Source organism: Heterocephalus glaber, unplaced genomic scaffold (assembly GCF_053883595.1).
Source record: "Heterocephalus glaber isolate CG9 unplaced genomic scaffold, H.glaber_assembly_v1.0 deba00001586, whole genome shotgun sequence".
In the NCBI taxonomy this organism is placed as follows: domain Eukaryota; kingdom Metazoa; phylum Chordata; class Mammalia; order Rodentia; family Bathyergidae; genus Heterocephalus; species Heterocephalus glaber.
In genome coordinates this window covers 19,954,465-19,972,065 of record NW_028258364.1, presented here as the reverse complement: position 1 = coordinate 19,972,065, position 17,601 = coordinate 19,954,465, and the positions used below count along the sequence as shown (strand labels likewise).

The 17,601-nt window shown below is 41.6% G+C and overlaps 1 protein-coding gene and 1 pseudogene across 3 annotated transcripts in view; both read left to right on the top strand.

Annotated features, from left to right (window-relative positions):
• Positions 1 to 17,601, top strand: part of Maml3 (mastermind like transcriptional coactivator 3) — a 417,197-nt gene that overhangs the window by 140,296 nt on the left and 259,300 nt on the right. The gene's annotated exons all lie outside the window — the stretch shown is intronic.
• The window catches only part of LOC147823431 (small ribosomal subunit protein uS8 pseudogene), a 66,870-nt pseudogene continuing 53,294 nt past the window's right edge, over positions 4,026 to 17,601 (top strand). The window contains exon 1 of the transcript XR_015443928.1: positions 4,026 to 17,601. This exon is cut by the window's right edge and continues 53,294 nt beyond it. The product of XR_015443928.1 is annotated as a small ribosomal subunit protein uS8 pseudogene (transcript).

Here is a 17,601-nt window from a genome sequence, read left to right as displayed (position 1 = left end):
GTTCTAATAAGCCTACTTTATTTGGAAAAAAATGTTTGATCAGAAAATGTTTAGTCCTCACCACGTGATCTGATTCTGAAAGGTCAGCAGCCTGTAAACATCCTGCAAAAACATTTAAAAAATATTCTAACTCTGGGACTTGCCTAAGGTAAATATCACAAATATTAATCCCAGACATTTGGAATCTCTTTTCTCAGCAGTATCAATTGACTTAACACCACCTAACAATGCCATTTCTTACTGATGGAGAATTCTCTTTGACAGCAAGGCCAAATAAATGACTGTGAGTTACTAGATTAAGGTGACCTGGAGGGCCGTGCCTCTGAAAAGGCAGGAGGTGTGAATGTCAGAGCAGGGCAGCAGATTCAGTGCTTGAAAGCTTGGCGGTTTCTCCCTGAAGGTGTGGGAGAAGGCAGAGGGTCAAGGTTGGGAGCCTGCAGCACTCACATTGCCCTGACTCTCAGTTACTGGGAAGGAAGGATGTGATCAGCCAGGGTTTCCCAGGCTGCCCCAGGCTGGTGGCTTGGAATACAACCTGACCACCCCTTTCCCACGTCTGTTCCAAACAGCTGAATTTAAAATGGGTGAGAAGGCAACAGAAACAGATCCAGGAGCCCTTTTCAACTGTCATTTCTTCTCTTCCTTTCTAGATTTCTGATGTGCCTCCTACCCCATAATGAAATACAAAAAACATTTTCTCTTTTCCTTTGCCTTATGTTCTATATTCTTATTATTTTAGCTGCTGGGAGCTGGCATTAGGAAGAATCCCAGGAAATAAAAGCTGTAATGATTATGATTTCTACGAAGGACCAGCCTGAGTTTTTTTGTTTGTTTATTTCAGTTCAGATTTTCTACCCTTTAAATGAGTGAAAATAGTTTTCCTCCATTGATGAAAGACTTTTAACTCCTCTGAGGCCTTTTCACCCTTTATCACATATCTTTTTTAAAAAATTTCAAATCTCTCTTAAATCTTACTTTTCTATCTATGAGATTAATATTCTCTTTAGTGGAAGGTAATGATCAGGGCTATTTAAACAAAATTTACACAAGGTATCCTTATGTGTTTTCTTCACATTTACTCTAGCTAATACATGGGCCAACATCCTATGTTACTAGATATGTAGACTTCAGAGATACCTTTTCAGAACTGTCACCCACGTTTATCTCAAAACTATCACCTACCTTTATCTCATAGCTTTCCATCACTGTGACAAAATACCAGAGATGATTAACTTATAGAGGAGGAAAGGTTTATTATGACTCATGCTTTAAGAGGTTTCAGTTCATGGTTGGTTGGCCTCTTGGCTTTTGGGCCTGTGATTAGGCAGGATATTGTGGTGGGGAATGCATGGTTGAGCAAAGCTACTCAAATTACGATGGTTAGGAAGTGAAAAAGAAATATATGGAGATCAATGTCCCTTTCAAGGGTATCCTCCACTGACCTAACTTTCTTCCATTAGGCCACATCTCCTAAAGGTTCCATTACTTCCCGTTAGTACCACAGGCTGGTGGGATGAAGACCTAACACACAAACCTTTGACGTTCTAAACTATAAGGACTTTTCTTTTGTAGTACTGAATATTGAACCCAGCACTTTCACACTGAGCTGTATCCCTAGCCCTTTTCTTATTTTTTTAGTTTTTATTTTGAGACAGGCTGAGATTGTATTTGTAATCCTCCTCCCTCAGCATCCCCCACCAGAGTGCTGGGATTCAGGTGTGTCCCACCATGTCCTGCTATAAGCACCATTTTGCTACCAACCTTATGAAGCGTTTCCTATCTTAGGTATAATAATCAAGTTTATATTCATTGGTATATAAGGTTGTTGGGAGGACTTGATGAGTTAATATATACAACCCTTAGCATAGTGCTTGGCAAAAGATAATATCTGTATCCGTATTTTTATTATCTGTTTTGTGTTTTAAGTGAAGAACATAGAACACTGATTTCCATTTCTCCCTAGCTAAGGTGGATGCAAAAAGTTGGCTCTGCAATTGACCAGAACCTTTAGAGATCAACAGAAGTACTTTGGTTGAATGAGAAAACATGCCGAGTGCCTTTCTCTGCAGTGCACAGGGGTCTTAATCCATTCCCTGATTTACTTCTTGTTCATTCTACTATGAAGCAGGAGAGGGGAGGGCTACCAGTCCCCTTCTCTCCCTGTGGGAACCTTAAAATTAAGGTCAAGACAGAAGAATATTTGTGGTACTTCATTTATTGTGATAAGAAGTCAGTTTGTTGTGTAAAGTCAGCTTACATTCAGAAAGCCCTCCATAGCACCTAATCTTAGGTGGCAGCCCTAAAGCAAAAGATGAGAAGTCAACTCCTAACATTCAAGGTCAGGTGACTAAGTAATGTCTGTTTACCCACCTGGTGTTTTCAAACTGACCTGTGTTTCCCACAAGCTGTCTTGAGGTTGAATTATGTCACAGGGGTAATGTCTTTAACACTGTAGGGTTAGATGATTTGAGAGAGATCAGATTTCATCAGGTAAGTGACAAGACTTTACTCCCTCTTGCAGTGCACAGAAACAATTAAATATTATGTGCATTTTACTGCAGACTGACTCATGTGTGCATATTAAAATTTTTTTCAAAGACCTATGAAATAGGAGCCTATCTCTCTATGAATGTTTATGGTACTCATTACCAAAGTTCATCTCCAGGATGTATGTTTTTCTGTTTTCTCTTTCTAATCTGCTTCAGGGACGATGGAGGGTGGGTGGAAATCAATTTTCCCAGCTAGATCTGCATTTCTCCAGTTAGAAAACATGTTTCATTTTAATTTGTTGTCTGACGGTATTGAAATATTTTCCCAATCTGTTGTTATTTAAAAGAGCAAACCCTATTCCTGTCATCATGCATTACCTGGGGTGTTATTTAGTAAGTGCTTTGTGAACCCAGAGTGGTTTTAGAAAGATCCAGGTCTGTGGTGACCACACCTCTGACATCCCCCTGTGGTTGTTTGGCAGCTACTCTAGTAGTTTTTCTCTTTCCCATGTTTTAGTTTTGGGGGTTTTTTAAATCTCAGTTTTGAGTTGATTTTTTTTTCCCTCATGTTTTCTAGGTTAAGGGAGATTTTTACACATGTTGTTTATCAGATCCCTTCTGTCAGGAATGATTAGAAATCGCTAGTGCATTAACCTGTTCCAGATACTTTGAGGGGGAAAGAGAGGGTAGGGAACGTTAAAAATCCTGCCCCTCTGCATTGTCTTAACCATTGGGGCACCCACTCCATTGGCAAAAGCCCCAGGTCCCCGGTGGGCCCAGCAGGCCCCTCACCCCCACCACCCACACTTTTCTACCTGTGTTTTATGGGCAAGCCCAGATTGTAGCAACCGGGCTGAACTTCTTTTTTCCTCTTAGTTATTTTATTTCACCAGTAATTCTTAACTGTTAAAGAAACCCAAGTCATTCTCTTCTGTTTGCTGATTGCATAGTTGGGAATACAGCTGGATCTGGGGAATGTGGCCATGAAGAAGTTATTTTATCTTTTTTTTAAAAAAAAAAAAAACAAGAACAAAAACTTAATTAAAACGGTAGACATTCTTTTAGCTAGGGAATGAGTGCCTGTCCTCCGTGGAGCAGCTGCCGAAGCCCTCAGCTGGCAAGAAGCTTGCTGCGCTTGGGGAGGGGCGTGAGGCTTCTGTCAGCCCTGGCTCCGCGTTTTCCGCCTGCATTGTCTCTTCCGTCTCACGCTGTTCTTTGTCTGCGGTGGGTAGCTTGTGTCTCACACTCTGTCGCTCTCAGCCTCTGTGCATCCCATTTTCTTTCTTCCTCTCCTCACTACTCCCTCCAGCCCCAGGCCCCTCTTTTCCTCGCCGGTTTGTGAATTCAGGGAATTTGAGATCAGCCGAGCAAAAAGTAAACGCTCTAAAGGTGGGGTTTCTAACAAGCTCTCAAGAAGTAAGGTAACAAGACAGGACACCTTTAAAAATTGACAGTGCCCCTGTGTGGATCCGGGAGTTCCTGTACTTGATGCAGCAATTTCGAGTTAGAGAGCCCTGGGGCCCAGGGAGGCGGCGCTGGGGACGGGGTGGGAGGGGGCGGGCACCCTAAGAAAAGAAACTGCGCTCGTGAGCAGCAGCCCTTCCCCCACATCCTGGGGTAGTGAGTGAGCTGCCAGGGTCCCCGGCTTCCGTGCCATTGTTTATAAGAGAGGAAACGTGACAAATGCCCTGTGAATTTAAATAGCCAGGTACGGTGTTCAGAAAGCCTTCAGAAATAAACATGCTAATCCACCTTCGTCTTGTGCAAAGTATGGCATTAATGGCTTGGTGGAGCTTTCCTCTAAAGAGCCCATTTACAGTCTCTCAGTCTCTCTCTCTCTCTCTCTCTCTCCTTCCATTACCTGTGGCTTACAATGCTTTTGAAGTGATTCTCTTGCTTGTGCTGAGAAGGAAAGCATTGAGGGGAGAAAGGTTGGGTTGACAAGGCTCTGAAAGCCACTTTTAATTTATAGGGAAACTTTCCTTGGGGGAACGAGGCGCTTCATGGCAGGGCTCCTAGGCTGGGGCAGCATCTTTCAAGGAGTCCAAGCCTGCATGGTGGTGGACGTGAGGGCTGAGTTTAGAGGGTGTTTGGGATGTTGCCTAGGACACCGGGCAGGTTGTGGGGCCTTGAACCTGGTGCCCCTTCCCGATTCCTTCAGGGACACGATAGTGACTCAGTCTCCTTTGAAAGTCTGGCAGAAGGTTATTAACCCACTTTAAAGTGGGGGACACCACAGTATGGAAAAAGAGAATTTCCCAATGTTAACTTTTTGTGACAAAGCCAGTGAGACAAGACCCCGTGTTTTCCCTCAGCCCTTCAGAGCTATTTGAGAGTAATCATATTGGGCTTAAAAGCATGAGTTCCTTGGCCCCTGACAAACTAGTGTTCTTGTTTCTGTCTCTTACTTCTACTGTCCCCCTTTACACTGCTTAGCTCTTTCTTCCTTGTGTTAAAAATATGTCCTGTATTTCACTTTCACTAGGTCCTTCTCTCCCAGTATGTCTGGAACTCTGTCCAAGAGCTTCTAGAATTTTCTCCAGACCTAGTGTTGCCAAAGAAGCAGTGTGAGTGTCAATGTATCAAACCTAGTGTGGCGCCGGAAAAAGCCGAGGTGGCCTGGGGCCCAGGGGTCAAGGCCATGTGCTGTCGCCACCTCAGGAAACATTAATTCCCATGCCAAGTTCCTCCTTAGAATCCTAAATCTTTATGTAAAATTTTCGGGGAGAAGTTTTGAAAAACAATTGGTAAATTGAAGCATCAACCCAGTCAGATTATCTTAAAAGGCTCAGGACACCCAGATCTTTAGTAAGTTTGGAAATGGGGCTTTTCCCTGCTGGTACCTTCTTGCTTCCAGCTCACTGTGCCAGTGCCTGCTCAGGAGACCCTGCTGTGGGGAAGGAGAACCATTGGGAGTCCTCCACATAAGGGATGCATGTAATTGGAAAATGAATTTTAATGCGCTCAGTTTGTTTTCTGCCAAGTTGGCTTGGGTATATCTAGTAGACAAATCAAGGGATACTTAGACCTAAGCTTTTTAAGTTTTCTGAGGTGTGTGAATATCCTGACTTGGCCAGAGTCACAGTAAGCTCCTAAGGGCAGTATGAAAGAGTACAGTGATAGCCAGTGCGCTGCTACTTCATAAGAAATAAAGATTAATGACAGCAAGTCCTGGGCTTTCAATTTCAAGTCTAGTTTTTAGATCCTAGAGTCCAGTGAAATTTAAAGTCATTATTATCACCTGATTATTTACAAATGTGTCGTGAAAATAAATTTGATTAAAAAGTTGACTGGTCTTACTCTTTCCTGTTGTGACTTATTAGAAAATTTGGTTCATGTTTTTTGCTTCTATGTTGAATTTTCCCTTCTCAGACCTCAACTGAAATAAATTTTCAGACTTTAAATCTATCCCAAGTGTAATTATAAGTTAACTGGAACAGACTCTCAGTAGAGAAAATAATAAGCCACACACAGAAGGACAAAGGCTGCATGATCTCACTGTGTGTGGTAGCTAAAAATGTTGAACTCATGGAAGCAGAGAGTAGGATGATTGTTACCAGGGACAGCGATTGCACAGCTGTTGGTCAAAAATACAACATTTCTGCTAGGCAACAGGAGTACGTTCAAGAAATCTATTGTACAACATGGTAGCTGTAGTTAATGAAGTATGGTATACTTTACATTTTCTAACAGTAGATTTTAAGTATTCTTAGCACAGAAAAATGATAAATACATGAGCTAATACGTTTCCCTTTCATTAGGTCCTTCTCTCCCAATATGTCTGGAACTCTAACAGTTCCTTCTAGAATTTTCCTTAGCCTTAATGTTGCCAAAGAAATAATGCTAGTGTCATTTCTAAAGGCACCTAACCTAGTGTAGCACAGGAAAAGCAGAGCCGTGCCTCCTACTGTGCACCATAAGTATATGAAATTTTATCAATTAAAAATATGTACTTTTTCAAAAAAGAAAAATAATAGTGTTCATTTGAATAAGTTCCATCTTTCAGTGTTGCTGTAAGAAGGCATGATACTCCAGGGGTGAATTTTTTTTGAAAAAAAGTAAATGACAGTGTAGGATAGGCCAAAGGATATAATAAAGAGTGATAAATTTCTGTGAAGCAGACATACACGTCATTATCCAAGTAAGTTACAATACATGGAGACTCATTGTAGTTTTCACAAAATCATCTAGATATGTTGAGAAACACTGTTGGGTTAACTAATATGCAAAATAAAGCTTCTGATGAGTTGAGGTGTGTGTATGCATGTGTCAATGTCATCTTCAAATTCGACCCATTTCTTCTATAAAGTGATACCGCAGAAGGAAGACAGCTCAGTTTCTTAGACAGAGCTCTGTGCCGACTGGAGCAACACTGCCTTTTTCTCACTTTGCTACTTACTAACTTGGAGACTTCTTAGGGGTATCTTTAAGCTCTTGGCTCTCTTTCACTGGAGTTCTAATGCCTGCTGCCTACCCTCCTTAACCCAGTATCACATGGTCAACAGGATAGATGGGATAACATCCCCCAGAAGAAAGCAATCCAAAGCCTTCTAACTGGCTTCATTCTACAGAAGCTCCATGAATGTGTTTAACGTGGTTAGAACTGATGAGGGCTAAAACTGCAACTGCTCATGGAGAAAATTGGAGTAGTATGTTGCAAATTTAACACACATCTATTTCATTCTCGGCTGAAATAGCAAAATCAATCTGTGTTTTGTTAGTTTATTTGAGATTTGGTTCTTTGATCATACTTGCGTTACATTTGAAGAAAAAGAAAGTTAAATCTTTTCTAATCCTTTGCTGTTTCCATTGAGTGTGTTATTAACACAGCAGGATCATTGTGCCAGTCTTTCTGCTCCTCCACTCCACCATTCTTCTTTTCCTGTAGGAAGAGCAGAAGTAGGACTGGGATAAAGGTTTGGGTAACTCGTCCTATGGTTTGGTTTCCATGTAAGTAGAGGGAGACTAGGATGTAATGGTTAAAGGACAAAGCATTCTGGGCCATTTTTTCTGGTTGTTGTACCAGTTTGTTACGTGATCTCAAGCAAATACATTTTATGTTCCTTTAAGGGGCTAGTATTGATTTTAACTTCACCAGCTGGGGTGAGTTTTAGTTGATGTTGGCAAAGTTCTTTTTATCCCCAGGTTGCACTGTGTCATAGGAAGTGCTGTGTTGTGGGGCTTTTGTTTTTGTTTTTGTTTTTGGTCAGGAATAGAGGAAGAGAAGTTATGGATCTCTTACTGCTTCACTGGTGCTTTTTATCTCATCATATAGCAGTAAAGAGCCATGAAAGTAATGAACACGCTTTACTGAGGTAAATGAAGATGACCACGACAAATTTAAGGTATAATCAAATGGTATCATGATTTAACTTTAGCAACATCTCAGTTAGATGCTTGCTTGAGATTACCTGGAAGACCCATCGTGACAGTCAAAGGGAAGATCATGCAACAAAGTTCCATGTAGCTAGGACTGTGCATTTTTTAGGATAAATTTTTTTAAATGGCTGTTAAATGTATCCATACAGTATTTGATATAGATACTTGGTGAAAGCCAGTGGACAGAAATATAAAAATAAGGGGAAATAAGCACATTTCTACTCAAAATACATGTGGTAATCCATGCCTGTACCTCAAGGATCATTTATTGAGTTCCCGCTGAATATACCGAACTGATCTCCCAAGTGGTTTGACTAAAATCTTTATTAATTGTGTCTCTATTTTCATATAAGGAAACAATTCATAGTTTCAAGTTGGGCCTCATTCACTCGAAAGTGTTTTATCCTGCATAATATTTGACACCATAAAAAATCTAGAGGGCTAAAGTTCTGTGTAGTGCCCATAGCATATAAGCCCTGGGGTGCCACTGCCAGCTATGACCAAGTAGAGAAGTCAGTAAGTGTTATCTTTAAGAAAACAAATGTAAGACAGACCAAATGAACAGCAGCCATCTCAGTGCTTGTGAAATTGAATAAAGGTGTACACAAGCAAAAGGCAAGTGTTTTTACTAGAAAAACAGCTGGACTTCTGTCAAAGAAGCAGGAATGTGTGGAACTCTCACCCAGATGTTTACTCACCCCTCACCTAGCGTGGCTGTCGTGGGAGTTCTCCAGCAGAAGAGATCACAGTCCAGAAAGAGCTGCCTCCAAAGGAGCTCACTCAGTTTGGAATTCGGGCCAATGCTCAGGGCCAATGCTCAGGACCATGAGCATACGGATCGAGGTGACGGCAGACTAAGGACAGCCACTGACTCTGTTATCTTGAGGTTGTGGTACGTATGAGCCCAGATGATGAGGCTTCCTACATATGTGGCAGAGGACAGAGGGAGCCAAGCCATGCATGCACTCCTGCACGCCCACCAGCCCTGAAGCTGAGCACATGCATAATGAAGATGCGGAAGGGCTCGGGGGGGAGAGAAAAAGCTGAGGTCCAGTTGAAAAAGGCCTGAACTTTGAGTGTGTTCCTCCACTCACGTGCATCTAGCAGCGGAGGATGGGAGGTGTTTGATCTCAGTCTCAGTCCAGACACTGGCCAATAAGCTGTGCAGACGCAGGGATGGCAGGTAGGAAGCCAAGATTAAAAGAAAAACAGTTTTGTTTTATTTTTTTGTAAATGAGAAGAGATATCAGTGACCTTATGCTGCCAGGGAGATGGATTTCACAGAAGTAATTCGGGCAAGTAACTAAAGAAATAAAAAAAACAATAGCAATCTTTGGGGGGGAAATAGCAGAAATCCAGAATTGCTGCAAGACATCTTTAATGTCCATTTGCAACAAAATATTATAAGCTGTGAAAGTATGGATTCTATACCTAGCAAAAATATACTGCAAAAAAAAAAAAACAAGGAGAAATTAAGACATCTGTGATGATAGAGAGAGAATGAATTTGCTGCTTGTATACCTTCCTCACAAGAAGTATTAAATACTAAAGGAAATCCTTAAAGCCAAAAGGATATGACTCCAGATAATACCAATCCACAAGAAGAACAAGACTAGAAATGGTAAATATATATGACTATAAACATAGTTTTCTTTTTACTTACTGGTACCTTCTTTGAAACAAGACTATAAAGCAAAATTCATAACACTGTACTATTTTAGAGGGAATGGACCTATATTGCAGCAAAAAAAATTTTTTTGAGGTAGGGTCTCACTATGTAGCTCAGGCTGTCCTTGAACTCGAGGCAATCCTCCTGCTTCAGCCTCCCAAGTGTGGGGATTACACCACCATGCCCAGCCAAAATTTCTATAATTATTGGAAGGTAGTATAAATCTATATTAGGATGTGATAAGTTAAGATCTATATTACAAGTAAAAAATAAATAAAAAAGAATTAAATTGGAATACTGAAAATATTTAATACAGAATGCAATAAAGGAGGAACAAAGGAACAAAATGGTTAGTGGAATGACTTGGGGTATGGTTCATTGGTAGAGCACTACCCTAGAATGCACAAGGTTCTGGGTTTGATCCCAAGCACTGCCATAAAAGAAAGAAAGGCCTGTATAAATTCAACTTAATGAGTTTCATATGAATGATCTAAACACCCCAAGCAAAAGAAAGACATTGTCAAATGGGATAAATTAAAAAAAAGATCTAACTATGTGCTATCCATAAGAAACACCCTTTTTTTTTTTTGATACTGGGGATCAAACTCGGGACCTTGTGCTTGTGAGGCAGGCAGTGGAACCACTGAGCTAAATCCCTGGCCCTCACACTTTTAATTTAGCATGAAAATAGGATATAAGTAAAAGAATTGAAAATTATCTATTATTTGAAAACCATTAACATCAACAAAGTATATTTTAAAAGCTGTTAGTAAAGGTAGAGGAATGTTTCATAATTGTTATTGATATTTCATTGTGACCAAAAGATTAGTGTATCCAGAATATATACCAACTATAAAAGTATGTTCAGCTAACTACAGAGCCTCTGAGTACATGAAACAGAAGCAGACAGAACTGAATGAAGAAATAAGCAATTCAGTAACACTAATCTGAGATTTCAGTATTGATAGGATAACCAGAAAGCAAGGCTATAATCACCAAGGCTATAGAAAATGTGAACACAATAAAAAATTAAAGTTTTATTTTTTCTGAATCTATCCTATTTCTTACAACCCTTCTTTTACCTATCAGTTCGCCTTAAACATTCTTAATATTTAAATTATTCTGGAAGTGAATACATGGCAGCGGCAGTACTAAGGGCAGATGATAGATGAACAAAATTATTAAGAAACCAAGCTCAAAGCTATAGTGCATTAGCATATTCATGCATTTCCTGCTGATGTCCAGTCCTTTAAAAGCCTTGGCCATTGGCTTCCAGAGGAAAAGAGTAGACTGATGAAAGCCCCTGGGTAGAGATAGCATCCAGAGTGCGATCCCCCAAATCACGTGGCACTGCTGGTGAGGGAGAAACTAGACAGGGTCTCTGGGTTCCACAAGGAGCTCTGGATTCATGGACCGTAAGGACATCTCGCAGTGGTGAGGGCTCATCTGGGAAGCTGGACACCAGTGCACACTTTGCCCAGGTTTGCGTAATAATAATGCCATGATAGGAAGAAAGAGCAGTGAGAAGAAAGCAAACCATGAAAGGTGTTTCCTGTTGAAATGGTGATGGCAAGGTGATAGTCCTGATTCCTCTGCTAGCCTCTCTGGACATTGCTTCAGGGACCTCATGATTTCATTAATTCCCATGATGCCCACAGGTGAAGTGGTACTTGTTATTAGGAACAGTCCAAATCATGGATCAGGAACGGACCCATTCAGAATGGTGTTTTGTCGGATTGCAGTGCCTATGGTGGTTCTTGGAAATTTATATCCTTGGCAGAGATTCCTGCATCTGTCCCCTCCAGAGTCCTGTCTCTGGATTATGCGCTCTGGTGGACAGAATTCATAAATTGTTGACAAGGACCAGTTTCACCGAAAGAGGTGACTTGCAGTATAATAAATCTGCATCCAGCAGCTGCCTCCGAGGGGCAGCCAAAAAAAGAAGCAGGTCCAAACAGCCAACAGTTACTTCACTTCTAAACTGCAGATCGCCAGGGAGTGTTGGGCAAGTCTAAGAAATGTGTTGTGTTTGAAAATGATCTCCCCTCTGTGTATCAGGTGTGAGAGAAGGTTATGTTTCATCTCACTTCTACATCCAGTGATCTTGTGTGTCATTTGGGAATTTCTTGTTAACAAGAGTTTTTATTTTGACTTTATTGAGATAAAACTTTCAACAAATGCGGCAATCCCAAGTGTCCAGTTTCAGTTTTAACAAATATGTACATTCTTTTGCCACCACCCCAGGCAAAAGACTATTCCTACTCTCCTGAAAGCTCTCTTTTGCCCCTTTTGTCCCTGTTTTGTCTAAGTTTAAGATAGCATACCTGAAGAACCAAAGTGATTTGCAAATGCCAGTTTAATTGAAACCTTTGATGAACTTAAACTATTCCCTTCTCTCCAGCTCATGAAAAGGGAATTTATGCTTGTCGGGAACAACTGCTAAGACATAGCAGAAATAAACTTCAATAATGAAGTCAACTCTTCTGAGGCTTTTCCCCTTTTGCTTAGTTACCTTTATTGTTAGGACAGACGGTCCATCAGAGTGGTGATTATGGGACAGTCACCATTCCATGGAAGAAATGCCACTGAATAAAGTGGCAACAGAAGTAGGGACACCTGACACCAGAGATGGACAGCTTTGTAGGTCAACCAAGAACTCACAGGAGTATCCTGTTGTGAATGAAGATGAGCACAAAGGGCGAGTAAAGATGCCAAATCCCAAGAAGAGATGGCACAGACGTATCTAGTCATCAGGAAATGGAGAACCTCATTTTCTTCTTCCGCCTTCTCATGGTCACCAGAAAGAACAGCATTCTAGATCAAGGCTCTGGACTTAGGGTGAAGGTACATGGTGTTGCCACCATAGGACGCAGGGACATCCTGACAGGGAGTGGCATCTTAACAGCCAAACTCCAGGGCGACTGGCAGTGTTTCGAAACAGTAGGGCAGCTGTTTTTTTGCTATCCCGTAACCTCCATTCAGTTATTTTCTTTCAGGCTGTTTGCTTGCAAAAAAAGAAAAACAAAAAACTGCTGACAGGATACCTTGTATTATGCCAAAATATTTATAAACAGTCGTCCCTCTGGGATTGAGGGACAGGGAGAATACTGCTTGTTTTAAAATAAACCTTAATGTAGGGCAGGTGAGTGGCTAATTTATCCATTTATCTTTTCGGCGGGAAGGGAAAAAGGCTGCTTCCCCCCATCTAGGCTTCACTGCGGCTCCTCCACACACATCACTTCTCACACAGCTTTACGCCTTTTCACACTGGCAGGTCGGCAGCCCTCGGGTTGATAGTGCACCAGTGCTAAGTGCATTTGATTGGTATCATTACTGGTCTTAGTAATTGATTACTGTCCGTGGTGAAATATTCAGAGCAAGCACACAGCCAATAGCAATCACTTCATCCATCATGGCTGCTTGTTCCTCATCTCCTGAGACCTATCAGCCACATGGCATGCAATCCCACCAGGCAAATTGCTCATGGCTGTTTTGTGGGTACAATTTATTGTGTCTTTACCGTGTTTCCTGTGTTGACCAAAGCCACTAGTTTGACCGAGCAGGGAAATGCAGGGAAGGTTCTTGCTTTGCAATGTCAAGTTCACTCTCCAGTTAACTTCTTTGGCTTCCCTTTTTTTTTGGTACCAGGGATCAAACTCAGGACCTTGCGCTTGCAAGGCAGGCACCAGAACCACTGAGCTAAATCCCTGGCTTTGGCCTCCCTTTTTGTGGAGATCTGTGATTCATTGGCATTGGTTCTGTTGCTAAAAAAGAGAAAGAAGGAAGAGATGGAGGAAGAAAGAGAGGAGGGAGGAGGAAGGGAGGAGGAAAAAGAGAAAGGCAAAGGAAAAACAAGAGAGAGAAATAAAGAGAGAAAAGGAAGGAAGGAAAAGAAAAGGAAAGAAGGAAGGAAGAAAGAAAAGTCGAATGGCATAGTGGTTATATTAGGAATATTAATTATAAGACTTGAGATGGGTTGATTGGACTAAGATCCTGAAGAGTTGTTTGTAATGCAGATTTTTAAGAAACAAGAAGTGGGAGAATAATGAATAACAACCAGAACTAATCAGTTTTGTGTGTGTGTGTGCGTGCGTGCATGTGTGTTTAATCCAGTGATGACTAAAAGTAGTTATAAAAAGCAGCAGAAATTTCAGTAGCTGTACCATTTTCTCAGTTTTCTTCCAAGATGTTTTATCCTTGAATCTTGGCAAATATGCCTGTCCCTGGTGTACACTAAAGAACTTTGATACTCAACCCAGAGAACACAATAGAAGGAGGAGGAGATCCTCTGGGACAGGAAGAATAAACAGATGACTGTTACGTGTGACAGTCCTCTGATGAGAAGTGCTAGTACTGTCCACAACCAGAGTTAGAAAAACAGTTTGTACTGATCAGTCTACAGCCAGGAGAGCCACAGAGAGTAAAAAGCACACAATGCTCTGTTCTGCTTCTTGTTTTGACTCTGCTTCCTGACCAGCCTGAAGCACACCACTCTGAGGGACACGAATCTGCAGTGAAAGACGCTGCCGGGTCAGCCAGTGAGTTTAGGAAGCCAGCAGAAGCAAGGTCCAGAAGAGCGGAAGGCAGCACCACCTCCCAGGCAGCAGAGATGCGAATTATTTCCAGAGGCACTCTCAGCGAGTTTGCTTTCCAAAATGTATTTCAGGAAATTGCTATAAGGGTCTCAGTGGAGAGCTTTGTTGCCTGTTTTGGTGTGTTTTGTTTGTTTGTTTGTTTGTTTAAACACTCCCTGGTGTCTGTAGCACACGATAGAATTCTCATTAATTCTCTGCAGGCTGGGGCAGACACAGCCATGTGTGCTGTGCCTGGGATGAGGTCTTTCATGCCTCCCTACCCAAGGCAATTTCTGGAGAGTGCAGGATCTTAATCCTGGGACATATGCATTCCTTATTCGGGGCCTCTTAGCAGAATGACTAGACATATGGTTTAAGTGATTCCCAACTTGGTTGGACATGCTTCACTGTGGATCCCAATCCATTTAAACTCAGATAAATAAATTAAGCACATCTAAAGGTGCTGACCTTTCATTACGTACTATGAGACTTTAGTTGCTTGTCCCTGAGTTTTAGTAGCCAATGTGTGATGCACAAATTAGCTAAGGATTGGTGAGATTTGAGCTTTCCCTCTCCAGAACCATGCTCTGTGGTCCTGGTCAGGTTTCCTTTTGGAGTCTGGTGGTACAGTCCTCCCTTCAGTCTTGAGTCATTGGCATTGAGCACTAAAATAGCAACCCCTAAATTCAGCTTTATTGCCAGAAACTTCTAGACCTGTCCTGTCCTGTGGCTAATAGCTATCACTTTTTGGAAACTTTAAAAACTCTTATCAGCTTGACCAGTTTTTAAAATTCTCAGTGATAGTCTTTGAGGGTGTCTAATTACGCTAAAAAAATGCTGGCTTCTAGTAGAAAAATATAAGCCGGTGATATTTTCATATTATACTGAATCTACAGTAGTCCCCTCCCACCCCATGCATGGTGTCACTCTCTGAGTCTTTAGTTACCCCTGGTCAGCTGTAGTCCAAAAATAATAAATGTAATTGTTCCATAAATAAGCAATTCATAAGATTTCAGTTGTATACCATTTCGAAAAGTATGATGAAGTCTTACAGCATCCATTGTGTCCCATCCAAGATGTGAATTACCACTTTGTCCAGTCAAATGTCCATGCCAAATAGGCCACTGCAGTGATGGTGAACCTTTTAGAGATTTCAGTGATAACAGCCAGCTGTAGCACGTGTGCCATAGGTTTGCCACCACTGGGCTAGAGGCCCATTGGTCACTTAGCCTCTTGGTTACCAGATCAGCCACTGCAGCATTACACTGCTTGTGCTGAAGTAACCCTTATGTGGTACCCTAACAGTATCTCACAATGCCAACGACATTCATCTCATTTCATCTCATCACATCACCATTAGATTATCTCAGATTATCACAACAAGAAGGGTAGGTACAGTGCAGTAAGAGATTTTGATGTACAGGTCACATTCACATAACTTGTATTATAGTATGTTGTAATTGTTCTATGTTATTGTTAATCTCTTGCTATGCACATTTATCATAAGCTTTATCATAAGTATGGGTAAATAAGAAAAAACAGAATATATACAGGGCTTGGTAATACCCAAGGTTTCAGGCATCCTTGGAGGTCTTGAAACATCTGCCCCAAGGTTGAGGGAGACTGCTGTAAATTTGCCATCAGAAACTGCAGAAAGCTGCAACAGCTGTCTTGTATTTGCTGCTCCATTTATCCCATCTGTGATGGTACTCTTATGTTAACTTGGTGAGGCTGTCCTACCCACTTCTTAAATGGGACTCTAGATGTTACTGTAAAGGTATTTGGTAGATGGATTAACATCCCCAACCATTTCTCTTTAAGTAAAAATTACCCTGAAAAGTTTGGGTGAGCCTGCTCCAATCAGTTGAAAGTCTTTAGAATAAAACCTGAAGTTTCCTGGAGAAGAAATTTTGCTTTAAGACTGCAGCACAAAATCTTGCCTGGGTTGCAGCCTGCTGGCCTGCCCTACCACTTCCAGACTTGCCAGCCCCCACAGTTGCATCAGCCAATTCCTTAAAATAAATCTCATGTTGGTTTTGTTTCTGTGGAGCACTCTGATACACCATGTAAGTGGTATATGTGAAAGAGCAGGAGCAAATTATTAACCTTGTCTTGTGATCCTCTTTTGCATAGGTTGTGCTGCAATAAATGAATGCCTAACATATCACAAAACTAAGTATGTGAGCTTGCTGATGCGAAGCAAGTGAAGCACTGAAATTGATGTCCAATGCAATTTTAAAATCATGGTTACTCCCTCTTCTTCACAGTTCATTTTTACTGTGGTTCCCATCATAGTCAGTTTTGCATCACTTGGACAAAACACCTGAGATAAACTTAAAAAGAGAAAAGATTTATTTTGGCTAATGGTTTCAGAGGTTTCAGTCTATGGTTGGCCGGCTTCACTGCTTTTGGGCCTAAGCCAAGGTAGACATGTCATGGTGGGAGTACATGGTGGAGCAAAGCTGCTTACCTCATAGCAGTCAGAAAGCAAAGAGAGAGAGACAAAAGGGCCAGGTTCCTATATCACCTTTAAGGTACACCTCCTAATGACTTAGCTTCCTCTGGTGAGGCCCTGCCTCCTAAGGGTTTCACTACCTCCCAGCCCAGTGGACTGGTGGCCAAGCCTTTAGCACATGAGCTTTGTGGACATTTAAGATCCAGCCATACAGTTATGTATTTTTCCCATCCCTAGCCCTTCACTATGTTCAGTGTTATACACTGACTCTTCTCCTGGCTTTATGGCTCCTTGATCGCCTCACTTGTAATGTGTTTTCTGTTGTCCCCTATGAACTCTGTATTCTCAAGGCCACACCCTTGACTTGTCATCAGCAATGGCTAATTTTACCTTTAAACATTCCACTCTCCAACTACCACTTCCTGTTCTGGCTTCCACTTTCTGCATTCATCAGAATCATTCCTGATACCTGAACCTTTCAGGTCCTTACCTCCCTCCTGAACCAACTTAGAGCTGAGGCACTGTCTTTTAATTGCATTTTTGTGTCTACCCATCACTTTTCTCTTCGGGTTTCTCTTTCATTAAACTTGTCTGACAAAGTCCAAGCTCTGCTTAAATCCATCTACCTAACTGCTGTTTGCCTGCATCCATGGAGCTGACCATCACTGGAGCAAAGCACACGTGGTGCTGACTGTTCCCTCTTGAAATTCTTGACCACAGATTCTCCAGTGGACCTCCACTGCCGAGCACACTCACTCTTCCTCCCTGGTGTGTTGGCTTTTTCACTTCCCAAACAACATTTCACACCTTCTTATCCTTCCTCTAATACCATCTCCCATATTACCAAATCTAACAGATGCTCTTCCTCGCTTACTTACCACTCAGCAGCATTTCCCCTGCTGACCATGACCTCACTATTATAACATTCAATCTGTCTGAAAAGCCTGTATACTGGAGGATTCAATTTTTATGGCATTCTATAAAAGACACAACTATAGGAATAGTAAACAAAACAGTGGTTGCCAGGGATTTGGG